Source organism: Microtus ochrogaster, chromosome 1 (genome assembly GCF_000317375.1).
Source record: "Microtus ochrogaster isolate Prairie Vole_2 chromosome 1, MicOch1.0, whole genome shotgun sequence".
NCBI lineage: Eukaryota > Metazoa > Chordata > Mammalia > Rodentia > Cricetidae > Microtus > Microtus ochrogaster.
In genome coordinates this window covers 82,617,310-82,631,909 of record NC_022009.1, presented here as the reverse complement: position 1 = coordinate 82,631,909, position 14,600 = coordinate 82,617,310, and the positions used below count along the sequence as shown (strand labels likewise).

The 14,600-nt window shown below is 40.5% G+C and overlaps 1 protein-coding gene and 1 pseudogene across 1 annotated transcript in view; one reads left to right on the top strand and one right to left on the bottom strand.

Annotated features, from left to right (window-relative positions):
* The window catches only part of Cog5 (component of oligomeric golgi complex 5), a 253,334-nt gene that overhangs the window by 101,048 nt on the left and 137,686 nt on the right, over nucleotides 1–14,600 (top strand). The window lies entirely within an intron of this gene.
* On the bottom strand, nucleotides 4,514–6,538 carry LOC101992801 (annotated as a pseudogene).

The following is a 14,600-nucleotide window of genomic DNA, read 5'->3' as shown; positions in this document are numbered from 1 at the left end:
CTTTAACCCACAAACCTATGAACACCTGATTTTCGATAAAGGAGCTAAAAGTATACAATGGAAAAAAGGGAGCATCTTCAACAAATTGTGCTGGGGCTTCCTTCAGCACATGTAAACCTCTCAGCCATGTCCAGAGGCTTGTTTATTGAGGGATTCTAAATCCAATTGGATTGCCAGTAAAGACTATCCACAAAATTGCAGGTCAGGAACCGGGAACAAAGTCTGTATAGTTACCCTTCTAGCAGGTGGGAGATCGAAAACTAGGATGTCACAGCTGCGGAAAGTGCTTATTGTGTTTACTAATTTCTGCTGAAGAGTCCAGAATTAGTCTCAGCAGTCTTCTGACATTGATGCATACAAGCAAGTACCTTTTAAAGTACTATGTTCTAGATATTGCCATACTAAGTGCTACAGATCAACAGCTAGATTTCTATCCTCAGGGACTTTATGGGGTTTCCTTGAGTGGCAGTTAGATGTCTCACACATGAATATTTTTATTTATCCATATAAAGTGTACCAAATGAAAAGCAGTATTTTGAGGAAAATAACAATTCATCTTGAACATATCAATTGTGATGCTTTTTAGTTACCTGAGAAGATGGGAATGAGGTTGTAAATTAAGAGTGTATTAGTTGTGATAATGCTACAAGAAGCTGAACTTTGGTATGTAAAATGAATTTTAAAAAGTTTAAAAAGAGAAGCCAAGCTACTTCTGAGCGAAAGCATAGGCCCACCTGTAGAGCCTTTGCCAATGGCTTCTTTCTTCCCTGTTATGGTTTGCATAGGAAGAAGTATCAGGCTGAAGAACTGTGTGTGGTCGACCTTGTTTCCAGAAGATGGATCCAATCACAGAGAATGATTGAACCTTGGGGCGTACCTTCAGCAGTGGACTAATTTATTGGTGGCTTCCTAATCTGATGGCATTGTTGGGAAGGAAACGGAAACTCTTGGGAGCTGGCCTAGTTGGAGGAAGCAGGTCACTGGAGAAAGGCATCTTGTCCCTTCCCGGTCTCTCTTTGCCTCCTCATGATCATGGGAGGAACAGCTTTCTTTTACCATGCCATTCCTCTGTGATGCTTCTGCCATGTCTTTGTCCCCAAAGTAATGGACACAGCAGGCAGTCCTCTGGAACCACGAGCCAGAACAAAGCTGCCGCCCTTACTTTGTCTGCTCTCATGCTATTAGTCAAATCTGTTTTGACTATTCAGGGTCTCATGAGCTAAGTTTCAGGGTGGCTTTTTAAGCTCTGAGTGTTCTGGCCTGTTCTTGCACCTTCAAAGTTAGGACAGGAGGTTTGACCCAGGGAATAGCTATCTACAGGATGCTACCGTAAGATGTGGTTGCTGCACTTCCTGCCCAAACAACAGAATACTTAAGTCAGGATAATAGTTACTTGATGTTTCAGGTATGGAAGAGGTAATTGCTTGTTTGTTCTTTGTATCATGGTAAAACAGTCTTTTACCTTCTTCCCCCTTTTTAGATTGGGGTGTATAAGCACATGGAAAATAAACATGGGTGAACTCAGTATTCACTGCGTTGCCCTCCCAACTCTATTCTGTGTCTCTGTCTCTTTTGTATTTCTGTTTTTTCTGCCTAACCATTCTAATCCACATTCCCCTACCCTGGAACATACGAACCCATCGAGGTTGGACCTGGACAGATGTCACCCCAACATGGGATCATGACAGATGGTTCCTCAGTGTGGGGCCTGACAAATTTCTACAAAATGCTGTTATTTTGTAGAGTGGTTTGACTTAAACATCAAGTCTGCAGACCACTTTGAGTAGCATGGGCATGCAGCAGTAGTCTTTGAATCTGAACAGTGGATCTCTTCCTGTTTGTGAACAGCATCTTTAACTTATTTCAGCCATGTTTTATAGTATGTAGGCTATAAGTCTTTCACCTCCTTGGTTAAGTTTATTCCTAAGTACATGATTACTAATACTAGCACTAGTATTTTAACTTTATAGTTAAAAAACTTTTACTGCAAAAATATTTTATCATATGTGTACACACACACACACACACACACACACACACACACACACACACACACACGTTTTCAGTGCTGAGGATCAAGCCCAGGACCTTGCATAGTCTAGGTATCTGTTCTACCACTGAACCACATCATTCTTCACCAGTGAGTCTGAAACTAGACTGGGTAACATAGTGAAAACCTGTTCCAAACACATTAAATATATCATTTTAATTTATAAGTTTTTTGGATAGACAGCCTTGTGTGTAACTTTTCAACTGCAATAACTAGAAGACATTTCTTTTGTAGCACATTGTGAATTATTTTACTGAATTTATTTCATTATCTTGTTATATTTAAGATTTAGGGGATTGGGTGGTAACTCAAATGGTAAAGTGCTTGTCTTACAACCATGAGGCTTGAGTTCCATTCTTCAGAACCCATATTAAACAGAACAAAACAAAAAGCTATGCATGCAATATATGCTTGTAACCCTAGCACTAGGGAAGGAAAGACAGGCAGACCTCATGAACTCCATGGCCAGATATCCTAGCCTACTTGGTAAGTTCCAGATCAGGGAGAGAACTTTCCCCCAAACCAAAATGATTAGTCCATGTAGAATGACAGCTCTGGTTGTACATCTGCCTCTTCATGCATGTGTACTTGGATCTACGTATGCACTTGAATCTATACATAGATTTACACATACTGATACTTGCATACACATGAACACATAAACCCACAGACCCAGGATGTTGAAGTATATATGAGGAAAATAACCTTATGACTAAGGTTTGGTTTAATGCTCCAAGAACCAATACATAAGACAGGGTATATGTTTTTTAAAAATTTGAAAAATTATATAATGTTAAAATTCAGTGGTAAGTACAATAGATTACCATTTCCTTTGTTTTAATGCCCTTTTATAAAAATTTGGTAAAAAATTTCTCTAATAAAATAGTAGTTCTTTATATTCTGTATATGTGCATATATTGCAAATGTTAAGATTTTTATAGTAAAAGCATATTGATGATAAGATGATCAAATTCAGTCATGTTCCGAATATATATATATATATATATATATATATATATATCTCACTTATAATCCAGGATGGGTTTCTTCTCAAGAGCCATGATTTAATCAGATCTGTACCACACTTTTAACTTTATCATAATACCTCAGAAATTTTGATGGTTAGGATACGGAGGTCCTATATTCTGCCTTCCACAGATGGCAGCACCTCCCAAACTGGTATACCCTCCCTTTTTGAATCCAAATGAGTATAGGATATATAGATTCGGTAAAGTGATCCTAAAATTCATATACTGCAATAAAAGCAACCAAGAATAGCAAAACAACAAAAAACAAACAACCCCCCAATAAACAAACAATTAAAAAGAAACCAAATTTGAAACATAATAACAAAGTATATCACAGCTAGGTAATTATAGTTAGCCATTTTAATACTTAGTACAGAACTATCTTAGTTAAAACTTGTATTGGCATAGAAATATATGTATATAGATCAGTGGACTAGAATTGAGAATGTAGAAATAAATTCTCATATTTCCATCTTGCATCTGCCTCTCAAGTGCTGGGGTTAAAGGCGTGAGCCACCGTGCCTGGCTTGAAGACAGTTTACCTGGTAGTTAATAGTATTTTTATTTTGAGTTTTTGAGACAGGATCTCTTGTATGTCAAACTGGCCTGGAACTCAACTATGTTGTTGAGGATGACCTTGAACTTCTGATCTGCTTTTCTTTGCTTTTCAAGTGTGGGGTTATAGGCATATATCATCGTGCCAAGTTTTTGTGGTGCTAGGATTGAACCCAAGGGTTGATGCATGGTAAGCAAGTACTCTATTGACTGAGTTGCATCTTCAGCCAGGCAATTTAGCCTTTTGAACAAATAATGCTAGGACAAATAATACTTACACATAAAAGAAGTAAGTATCACATCATCACAGCATACAAAAAAGGATTCTGTGCTAAGTGTAAAGCCTAATTCTGTGCTCAAAAAAAGAAAACATAAAAGTGGATTTTTATAGTCTGGCTCTTAACATAAAAAATAGATTCCAAAAGAAAAGAATAACATGCACTTTATCACAACTAAATAAAACGTACATCATAGGACCTCACCATCCCAATGGAAAAGGCAACCCGCCAAATAGAAGGTTTGCTCCAGTCTTACAGCACTCACAGGGTACTTAAAATAATCCAACTGAAAACAGGTAAAGAATTTGAATAAACGTTCTTCCAAAAAGATAGAAAAGTAGTCAGTAATTTCATGAAGAATTGTCAGCCTTATTAGTCACATGCAGATTGAACCTGTGACAGTGTAGCACATTACATCCAGAGCAGCTGGAATAAAAGGCCTGCAGTAGCTCCTTGCTGTTATGTGATTTCAGAGAGCTTTTGCAAGGTCACAGTTTATTTAATTCCTTTGAAAGATTAAAATATTCCATAAAGCTCTTCTGTAGTATGGGGCAGCTAGGGTTTATAAGGTAAAAATTTGAATGACATTCTTTTTTTTTTATCTTTTTAATACTTTAATTTTGGATTCCCTACTTGAATTTTTTGCATACATGGTCATTATTTCAAGTTGCTTCCAATTTTTTGTAAAATGAGAGATCTAACATACCAACGATGCTCCCCAGACCCTGAGACAACAAGCCAGGTCCCATGGGCGGCACGCCACACTCACCCGCTCACTGGTTGGCTAGACGTCTATTGGGCACTTGTTCCGGACTAGGTGCGGTGCGAGGTACTGAGCCCGACTACGAAAAGGTTTCTCACGGAGCTCACAGTCTAGTGGTAAGTTACTGAGTAAACTGAGGCACAGAGAGGTAAATGACTTACCCACTGAGGTAGAAGTAGCTAGGTGCTTGGGAAGGCGGGATGAGAGCTGGAGCGGGGACAGGGTACAATGAATGCAGGGGAGGGAAACCCCTCTGACAGAGGAGCCAGGCTGCACACACAAACACTATAAAATCTGCTCGCAGAAAGCGTGATAATGCTTTCCCTTTCACCAGGACCAGGTTCACCCTGGGGTGAACTGACCCGTTGCCGAGGGCATTCCTTTATGTGCCTCCAACGCTTCGAGACACGCCACCATTCTACTGGGACAGTGACTCTGCAGGCAGCTTAAAATCAAGAAGTATCTGACTCCCATAATAGTACTGGGAGCTGTATTAAAACACTTTAAGTACGTGGATCTAAATGCACAGTGTATCTGTGGAACTCCTACATGGAAAACTCACCCCATCCAGAGGGTTCTAATAAGTTATCGATACTGAAGTAGAGATCTGTCTGTCATTTTTCCCTATATACATTATTTTGGTTGTTCTAGGTTAGAGGTGTCATCAGACATATTTCATAAGCAATCTCAACATGATACAGATATGTACAAAGGCGCCACATTTGGCCCTGTGTGTGCACCTCACCAGTGCACGACACCTAAGGGCGAATGTGAGCCAGTGTAAGGCAATTCTTCTCAGAAGCTGACAACGTCCATCAGGGAAGGGCAGAGTCCACAACCAGCTGGTCGTCTGTCTGTCCTTGTGACATTCTTTGTGATAAAATGATTTCAGGAGGCAGAGGTCCGTCTCACTGACAAGAGGCAGTGAAGAGTTATCAAAAGCTAATTCTGAACGTGGAAACCATCCAGGAACCTAAGCAGGAAGCTACTCAAGAACACTACTAGCCTTCAACGCTGCTATGAATCTAGACTGGGAGACCCAGCGCGCTCCATGAAGACTTATTGCTGAGGATCAAACCAGGACATAATCCGTCCACGCAGGAGGCCCTTCATCACTGTGCACTGCTATCGGTCACCCACTCCGAGCGGCTTTCACTGAGGAGGCCTGTCTTTTCTCTGGGAGCCGGAACGTCCAGTCGGGTTTCCTCCGGAGCCTTCACTGCAATGACAATCTGTTCGTGGAAGGCTTGGATGCTGTGGATGTCCTGATAGGTGACATACGCTAGTCTTTCATTTTCTTTGTCGTCGGTTAACTCCAACAGCTGCTGAGCACAATCTTTAATCAACTCGTCCAAGGCGTCTTCCATGGCCGACAGGTCCGAGAGCTCGGCCTGGAGCTTCTTCTGCTGGGGTGCGGCTTCGAAGTTCTTCAGGTCGGATCCTATCCACCGAATGTGGTTCTTGGACTTCTTTTCCACCAGCTCGATTCCATCCAGGACGTTGGTGATGTCATAGACGCGCCGTTTTCGGACTCCCAGTTTTGTGGCAACCTTGTTTAAGTCAAGAATGCCCCCGGGGGCAGATCTGACGAGATCCATGAACTTGCGAGTCAAGTACACCAGCGACACATCAAAACGGGGCCTTTTCACTTTCAGAGCCTTTCGCATGGACACATACTGCACGTTTTCCTCTAGGTTAATCGTTATTTTTGACGGCTCGGCTCCACCCACGGAGTGCCGCGGTCCCACTCGCCCACCGATGCGCTTAGGCGCGGAGGGGACCAGGGTGACCGCGGAGGAGCTCAGGTTCCCGGGCCGGCCATCTTCCCGCATGCGCAGTGCACTGGCCCTTGCACATGCGCACCGCCTTCCGTGGAGCTCTCCCGCGCACACTGGTCTTGAATGACATTCTTATAATGTTCTACTTTAGTATCTTTTATTGTGCAGTCGGTCTGTCGTGCATGAACTCTTGAATTCTTTAGAAACGAGGAGAGGATGCAAGAGAAATACTAATGTTTGAATTGACATATTGACCTCTATTTTATTTATCAAAATATCTGATGCCTGCATTTCAAGTCCAAATAGTTTTTTGTTTCATTTCGCTATCTCCTCTTTACAAACATTCATTAGTTGCAGAATCCTATTCTGTAGCTCAAGAGCTCTTAAGCTGAGAGACTCTGGGAACTTGCTGGTAACATGCCAGGGAGCATCCACTGCATCGAGGATGAGACTGTGGCTGCCGTGCCATGGATTTTAATTCTCAATTATATCCTTGGTAAATCATTTCAGGCTTAAATTGGAGATGGATAGTAGCGAACATGGCAGAGAGAACATGTTTTCGTTTTTTACAAACTGAATTCCCTAAAGCAAGAGAAATACTGTTTCACAGTTCTGGAGTTGAGATTCTGTAAGGAGGTGCTGGCTAGGGCTGCAGCTACTCTCGGAGACTTCCTCCTTCCTTGTCTCTTTCCTTGTGTCTTCTAGTGTTTTATGGCTCTGGCACCTTTTGGTGTACCTTGACTTATGGTTTGTATCATTCCATTTCTTTCTCTTGTCTTTACATGGCATTTTCTTTTAATCGCATGTCTCTTGTTCTATAATGGTTCCCTTCATCGAATTAAAGTACATCTTAATAGAATATGATCATATTTTATGTGAATTGTCTCTGAAAGACCCTATTTTTAAGTAAGATCATATTATATGAGTTAGGAGTTAAAATTTCAACACATAATTTTTAGGAGGGGAGGAGGGGATGCAGATTATAATTTAATCTATAGCAAGAGAGTTTTCCTTCAAATATATTATTTAGCTCTTGAGCTGTGACATGACATGTGAAGTGTTAATATAATTAATGTTTATCAATAAAAGGCAGGAATCAGATACCAGGTAAAAACCTGAAAGATGAGAGAAGCAGGGGAACGGCCAGCAGAGGCTTTCTACCTCTCCCTTTCCTCCATTAAAAAGGGCCCAGGTCTGTCTCAGCCTCACCTTACTACGTCTGTCTCTCTCCAGTCCTCCAAACCTCTATGGTCAGCTAGTGACTAGTCCCACCCTCTGACTCCAGGCAAGCTTTATTTGTCAGTACACAATGAAAATATCACACAGCAGGCGTGTATATTAGTGAAAGGTGAGAGAAGAGTGCCGTTGTCAGTTCTCACTTAATTGTCTGTCTGTCTGTCTGTCTGTCTACAGTCTGACACTGTTTCCCCTTCTCCTCTTCTCCCAGTTCCTTCCCTCTGTTCTTATTCTTTGTTCACTCTTTTCAATCTTTACTCTTTGGGGGCCCATCACCCAGCTTCCAAATAAATCACACACGAGGTCTTATTCTTTCTTATAAATGGCCAGCCTTAGTTTGGCTTGTTTCTACCTAGTTTTTCTTAACTGAAATTATCCCATCTACCTTTTTCTTGTGGGCTTTTTCCTTTCTCTATGTATACCTTTTATTTATTTGTTTGCGAGTTTGTTTGTTTATTATTTTTACTTCTTTTTCTGTGGCTTGCTGGCATCCTCCTCTCCTTATTCTGTCTTGCTCCTTCTTGTTTCTCCTGTTTATCTTCTCTGCTTGTCAGCCCTGCCTGTCCTTTCTCCTGCCTTGCTGTTAGCCCTTCAGCTCTTTGTTAGACTCTCTTAGACCATCAAGTGTTTTATACAAAGAATCACAGCTTCACATAGTTAAACAATCGCAGCATAAACAAAAGCAACACATCTTTACATTGTTAAACAAATATTTCAGAACATAAACAAATGTAACACACTTTAAAATAATATTCTACAAGCCCCCCTACACATCTCCTCTGTCCCTCCCCATGCTTTCTTCCACCATTTCTATTTAGAGAAGGGCAGGTCTCCCATGGATACCGACCAAACATGGCATATCAGATTGAAGAATGGGCAACACAACCCAGTATGAGGATAAGGATCTCAAAAGTTGGTACAAGAGTCACAGATAGCCCCTGCTCCTACAAGAAGATCAAGCTACACAAGTGTAACATATGCAGAGGTCCTAGGTCAGTCCCATGCAAACTCTGTGGTTGTTAGTTCAATCTCTGTGAGCCTCTATGAGGCCAGGTTAATTGATTCTGTGGGTTTTCTTGTGGCTTCCTTTACCCTCTGACTCCTATAATCATTCCTTCCCTTTTTTCCCAGGTCCACCAAATGTTTGCCTTTGGTCTTTGCATCTGTTTACCTCAGTTGCTGTATGAAATCTCTTTGATGTCAGTTGGATTAGGTATCAATCTATGAGTATAGCAGAATATCATTAGGAATTACTTCATTGGTCTTTTTATTTTTTCTTTCCAGCCGTGTTTGGTTCTATCCCAGTCTTTAGTTCTATGCAGTCTCTGGGTCCTGGCCCTCCAGGCAGTGTCAGGGATGGACTCCCTCTCATGGCCTGGGTCTCAAGCTGGACCAGTCCTTGGTTGGCCACTCCCACAATTCCTGTGTCATCTATACCCCTGTATACACCTTGTAGTGCGGACAGATTGTAGGTTGAAGGTTATGTGACTGATTTGGTGTTCCAGTCCCTCCACTGGAAGTCTTGACTGGTTACAAGAAATAGCCGGTTAAGAGTCTGCATCCTTCATTGCTAGGAATCATAAGTAGGATCACTTTTGTATGTTCCTGGGAATTTCCATTGCACTAGGTTCTAGCTCTTCCCCGAGATGTACCCCCCCATTCCAGTTGTTTCTCCTAATACTCTTTCCATCCATCCTCCCTTCAACTGGCTTCTTCCTGTTCCTGCCCCCACTCACCCACTATGTCAATTCTATTTCCTATTCCCAGGGAGATTCGTATGTCCTCCCCCCCCCCCCACTTAAGTTCTCCTTGTTACTTAGTTTTCCTGCAAAATTCAAGATGTTGTTATTTTTTTCTGCTGTGTCGAACTCCATTGTGTAAATGTACCACATTTTCTTTATCCATTCGTCGGTCGAGAGGCATTTAGGTTGTTTCCAGGTTTTGGCTATGACAAACAAAGCTGCTATGAACATAGCTGAGTACATGTCCTTGTGGCACAATTGAGCATCCTTTGGATATATACCCAAAAGTGGTATTGCTGGGTCTTGAGGAAGGTTGTTTCCTAATTTTCTGAGAAATCGCCACACTGATATCCAAAGGGGCTGTACCAGCTTGCATTCCCACCAGCAATGTAAGAGTGTACACCCTTTACCCCACAACCTCTCCAGCGGAAGTTGTCATCATTGTTTTTGATCTTGACTATTCTTAGAGGTGTAAGATGGAATCTCAGAGTTGTTTTGATTTGCATTTCTCTGATGGCTAAGGATGTTGAACATTTCCTTAAGTGTCTTTCAACCATTTTAGATTCCTCTGTTGAGAGTTCTCTGTTTAGGTCTGTACTCCATTTATGTTTTTAAAAAAGAAAATCTTTAAAAGCTTGAGAGATGGCTCAGTGGTTAAGAGCACTGGCTGATCTTCCAGAGGGCCTGTGTTCATTTCCTAGCACCCACATGGCAGCTCACAACTGTCTATAACTCCAATTCCAGGGGATCTGACACCTTCACACCAATGCACATAAAATAAAGTTAAATAAATTATTAATAATAGAATCAACTGGAAAGGTACAAAATTAAACTTGTTTATCTCTTCTATATTCATTTTCTCCTAAATTTCATCAGAAGGCCAAGAGTTAGCAACTAATACCCTATTTTTTAAATAAAGATTACTTGGATGGTATTGTTTATTTGTGTGTGTGTGTGTGTGTGTGTGTGTGTGTGTGTGATGTATGATGCATATGTATGGAAGGTCACACGACTTCTTCCTTTCCAGTTTGTATTCCCTTGATCTCCTTTTATTGAGAGAGGGGACAGCCTTGTCTTGTTCCTGATGTTAGTGGAATCACTTTGAGTTTCTTTCCATTTAATTTGATGTCTCTTTTATTATGTTTAGATATGTTCCGTGTATCCCTGAACCCCTCTCCAAGACCTTTACCATGAAGGGGTGTTGGATTTGGTCAAAGGCTTTTCAGCATCTGAGATGATAATGTAGTTTTTGTCTTTCAGTTTGTTTATATGGCGGATTATAGTGACAGATATTCCTATGTTACACCAATATATGAACCCTACCTACATCTCTGAAATGAAGCCTACTTGGCATGGTGGATGGTTTTCTTTTTTCTTTTTTTGATGTATTTTTGTATTTGGTTTGCCAATATTCTATTGAGTATTTTTCCATCAATGTTCTTGAGGCGGGTTAGTTGGGCTATAATTCTCTTTTTGTTTCATCTTTGTGTGGTTTGGGTATCAAAGTAACTGAGGCCTCATAAAAAGAGTTTGGTAATATTCCTCTGTTTCTATTGTGTGGATGAATTTGAGGAGTATTTTTATTAGCTCTTCTTTGAATTTCCTGTAGAATTCTGTGTTGAAATCATCTGGCCCTGGAAGTTTTTTGGTTGGGAGACTTTTAATGCCTGTTTCTATTTCCTTAGTGGTAATAGGTTTTTAAAAATTGTTTATCTGGTCTTCATTTAATTTTGGTATGTGGTACCTACCCAGAAAATTGTCCAATTATTTTAGATGCTCTAATTTTTTGGAGTACAGGTTTTTGAAGTGTGACCTGATTCAACTATGGATTTTCTCAGTGTCTGTTGTTATCTTCCCCCTTTTATTTCTGATTTTGTTAATTTGGATATTCTTTCTCTGCCTTTTGGTTAGTTTGGATAAGAGTTTGTCAGTCTTGTAGATTTTCTCAAGATACAGAGGTTATTCCAATTTTTTTGTATCTGTTGAGCTTTGCTTAGTGACTCAATATGTAGTCAGTTTGAGAGAAGGTTCCATGAGGTGCTGAGAAGAAGGTATATTCTTTTATTTTTGGGTGAAATGTTCTATAGATGTATGTTAAGTTTGTTGAGCCATAACATCTATTAGTCCCCTTGTTTCTTTATTAATTTTCTGTCCCGCAGCCCTGTCCATTACTGAGAGTGGGGTGCTGAAGTCTCCCATTATTAGTATGTGGGGTTTGGTGTGTGCTTTAAGCTTTAGTAATGTTTCTTTCACAAATGTACATGCCCCTGTATTGTGGACGTAGGTGTTCAGAATGGAGACTTCATCTTGATGGATTTTTCCTGTGATGAATATGAAATGTCCTTTTTTGTTGATTAATTTTAGTTTGAAGTCTGTTTTGTTAGATACTAGGCTATCTATACCAGCTTGTTTCTTAGGTCCATTTCCTAACCCTTTACTCTGAGGTAATGTCTGTCTTTGAAGTTGAGGTGTGTTTCTTGTATGCAGCAGAAGTATGGATCCTGTTTTCATATCAAATCTGTTAGCCTGTGTCTTTATATAGACAAATTGATGTGGTCAATATTAAGAGATAATTAATGACAGTGATTGTTTTTTCCTCTTATTTTTGGTTTTGTTGTTGTTGGTGGTGGTGGTATTGTGTGAGTTTCTTTTCTTTGGCTTTTGCTTGTCTGAGATTATATATTGCCTGTGTTATTGGGGGGTGTTGCTAACTTCCTTGGGATAGAGTTTTTCTTCTACTGCTTTCTATTATGGTTGGATATGTGGATATTGTTTAAATCTTAAATATTTGTCTGGGATATCTTGTTTTCTCTCTCGTGATTGAGAACTTTGCTGGGTATAGTTGGTGCAGTTGGTACTTGTGCCTCTAGAGGTTCTTCTTTGAATTGATGCATATGGTAGTTGTGCCGCTAGGGGATGCTGATCATTCAGGGATGTTTGGCCAGAGGGACGGTAGTAGGTTTGGGTGACTGAGTGGGTTTTGTAGTTTACAGTGTACATTCAGTGGCGGTGGCAGTGGACTGGCCTGCCTGTGGGATTCTTTTTTTTTTTTTTTTAAATTTTATATGTGTAGTAGTTTTTTTTTGCATTATTTTTTTTTATTGAGAAAAGGAAAATAAAAACCAAGTTTCCGCCTCCTCCCAGCCTCCCATTTCCCTCCCCCTCCTCCCACCCTTCTCCCTCTCCCCCCACTCCTCTCCCCCTCCCTCTCCAGTCCAAAGAGCAGTCAGGGTTCCCTGCCCTGTGGTAAGTCCTAGGTCCTCCCCCCTCCGTCCATATCTAGGAAGGTGAACATCCAAACTGGCTAGGCTCCCACAAAGCCAGAACATGAAGTAGGATCAAAACCCCATGCCATTGTCCTTGGCTTCTCATCAGCCCTCATTGTTCGCCATGTTCAGAGAGTTCTCCCTCCTTCTGCTCCTCATTGGGACCTTGGGAGCTCAGTCCAGTGCTCCAGTGTGGGTCTCTGTCTCTATCTCCATCCATCACCAGATGAAGGTTCTATGGTGATAAGCAAGATATTCGTCAGTATTGCTATAGGTAGGGTCATTTCAGGTTCCCTATCCTCAGCTGCCCAAGGAACTAACTGGGGACATCACCTTGGGCTCCTGGGAGCCACTCTAGGTTCAAGTCTCTTGCCAACCCTAAGGTGGCTCCCTTAACTAAGAATTGTGCTTCTGTGCTCCCCTATAGTGGAGCTGATCTATTGGGAGCTCACCAAGGCCAGCTGGACTGTGACTGAAAAAGCATGGAATAAAACTGGACTGCCTGTGGGATTCTTACCTGCTGTCTGCTTGCTGGGGCTGAGATAGGAGGGGAAAGAACATGGGATGTGCCCTGGGATTTATGGCCTAGGGATTGGAGCAGTTTAGCTGGGAGTCCAGTCACTCACCTCTTCTTCCACTTGGTGCTGGTGGAGCTTGTGCCTCTAGGGCCTGCTGCTCGTGTGTGTGTGTGTGTGTGTGTGTGTGTGTGTGTGTGTGTGTGTGTGTGTGTGTGTATCTGGGGTGTTAGGCCAGGGGGAGGGTAATGGGTTTGTTGGTTTGCACGGCTGAGTGGGTCTTGTAGCTTACTTTGTCTGATGGGTGGCTGGGGTAGTGGAGGGGCCTGCTAGCAGGACTCTTACCTGCTGGCTGGCTCCATATCTTGTCTCTTAAAGGATATACCTGTTTTCTGTAGTAGTAAGAATTAACTCCTAGTTAAAGATATCTTAGTGTAGTGAGTGCCAAGAATGTAGCTCAGTGTTAGATAGTTTAACTGACCTGTATAAAGTTCTGGGTTTTATTCCAAGTACCAGAATAATTTAAAGGTGTTTTGAAGATTTTAATCTTTCAGTGGAAATTTTCATTTATATAAAGGTCAATGTCAAAGGTTAGAATAAAATTTTAATATGTTTTCATGCATTGGCTTGTCAGTGTCCTCTTAATGAACTTTTAAAATATTTTTTGCTATTTACCCATTAGATAATATAAATTATTTATGTTTTTATAGTAATACCCTTTTCAAAAACTCTTGACAATTTCATACTTGTATACAATGTCTTTTATTTCCATTACCCTCATGACCTTCCTTCCACTTCTGCTTAACCCTTTGTTCTCCTAAAAAAAGTCCTGCTCCCATTTCTATCTCTTTTTTTTTTGTTGGTGTATATTGTTTTTTCTTTTTTTGTGATCTCTGGTTTGATTAAAGTCGCTGGGAATTGAACCTGGGTCTGCTGAAAGACCAACAACTGCTAAGCCAACTCTGGCCCCTCATAACTGAGTTTCTTAATCAGATGTTTGGAAGAATCTAGTGGAGAACTACTTAGATAATTTTACCATTATGTTCCAAGAATGGCTTTATGAAATAATATAGAAAATGTAACTAAATTAAAAAAATAGATTGGTAAAATAATCAAAGCAAATGTAATAAACAGTTAAAATTGTGAAAAAGTGATATAAGCAAAGGAAATAAAATTTATATGTCATACTCAAGACAAAATGTAATTAATAATATTTAGCTCATCACTTAAAGTCTGTATCATAATAACATAAACATATTTTCTTAGGCCAGCATATGCGAATTTTAAACACTGATAATTTTGTGTTTTGTGTGGTTAGACATGGCACATCTATTAGAACAAAAATTATAATTCGATAGCTCTTTTATTTATTTATTTTTAATTTATTTA